Source organism: Limulus polyphemus, unplaced genomic scaffold (genome assembly GCF_000517525.1).
Source record: "Limulus polyphemus unplaced genomic scaffold, Limulus_polyphemus-2.1.2 Scaffold2165, whole genome shotgun sequence".
Classification (NCBI taxonomy): domain Eukaryota; kingdom Metazoa; phylum Arthropoda; class Merostomata; order Xiphosura; family Limulidae; genus Limulus; species Limulus polyphemus.
Window position 1 is genome coordinate 193,399 of NW_013667775.1, and position 1,502 is coordinate 194,900.

The window sequence follows — 1,502 nt, forward strand, 5'->3', positions numbered from 1 at the left end:
CCCTACGGCTGAAAGGGCGAGCATGTTTGGTGTAACGGTTCAATATTAATACTTGCATTGTGTTTATACTGTACTTTCTACTTTACCACAGGCTTGTATAAACTTGCACCAAAACCTGTCATTTTCTTTTTAAAATATAGCACAAAGCCACAATAAAACCAATTTGGTCCAACACGATTTTGTCATTCATTGCTCTCTATTTCCACAACGAAAATTCTACAAACAAGTATTTTTACAGTTTATTTAGCCATGTTCTTTTCATAGTTACTACAAAAACTAAAAAACAAACATATAAATAAATTAAAAATTGCATGGTAAAGTGACAAAAAATACCCAAAAACTGAGATCACACAAACTGAAAGCAATAAATCATAAATGAATGCAAAACATCCCACAATCACTTGGAAACTCTCGTCGTTAACGTGGTTACAGTCCTACAGCTGTGACCAACAATATGGCTACCGCTCGACGTCAGGTGTCAATACAGTGACTCTAGCCATTGCGCAATGTAGATCACTCTAGGGATTAGTAATCCCTTAAAACGCGTGGTTCGGTGCGATTGCACCTATTTTAAAGCCTCTTTTATTCTGTCAACAAAGGCATTCCTGTAGTTTTTTCTAATTCATATTAATGAAACCCAGTTCCACATTTGGTTTCTATAAAGTATAAATGACCATGTTTATACATCGTCACAAGTGCACGTATAAATAGTGAGAAAATAATAATAATATATATTATCTAATGACATTTTCTTGACAAAACCTAAATTCTTAACGATAAAACAGTTGTATTAATAATTCTCTTACCAAATGTACAAGCAAGTAGAACCTGAAGCTACCACAATGTGATAAAATTAGTTTCTGGACAGCGAAGAAGCTTGCCTGAATCATTACTGGTTATCTGACAACGTGTCATAGTAAACTAGCCAATCACAATCTCTCACGAGTGGATGAACTCAATTCAAGACACGTTACAATCATTATTTTGGATATAAACAAGTTAGATAACCTGGGGTTGTGCAAGATTTCCTGTTGTGCTACATCATTTGAAAGGCACAGCGTTAGTGATATTAAAATAGAAATAATTGAACAATTCATCATGTTATGTTGATACCGAATGTGCAAATTCAACTTATTTTATATTTTCCAATAACAGTGTTACCGACAGTGTTGTTTAGAGAAGTGGACAACTAAACAATGTATTTGTACACAAAAGAAGTGATAAAAGATACACACACATCCAGGAAAGAAAATAACAGTTATTTGATTTTTAAAATGATATTTAAAACAAATTATCCAGGTTTGATAGTACTACAAATTTGATATGAGCATGTACTTTTCTACTCGTTTCTTTCTTTAGTTCCTTTTTTCACGTGTTAACGTATGTTATTGATATTGTTGCGTCAGCGAGGTCACGTGACTAGTGTTACGCCACCTATTTTCTAGAAATATCCTGTTCCTTCGTGAATGCCCTAGCATTTACTAGATATATGTTTGTCTGGT

At 33.7% G+C, this 1,502-nt stretch overlaps 1 protein-coding gene across 1 annotated transcript in view; it reads right to left on the reverse strand.

Annotated features, from left to right (window-relative positions):
• Positions 1-887, reverse strand: part of LOC106466137 (glycerophosphocholine phosphodiesterase GPCPD1-like) — a 36,332-nt gene extending 35,445 nt beyond the window's left edge. The window contains exon 1 of the mRNA XM_022394098.1: positions 807-887. The gene's annotated coding sequence lies outside the window, so the exon portion shown is untranslated. The remainder of the gene's footprint in view (positions 1-806) is intronic.
• Between the last annotated feature and the right edge of the window lie 615 nt (positions 888-1,502).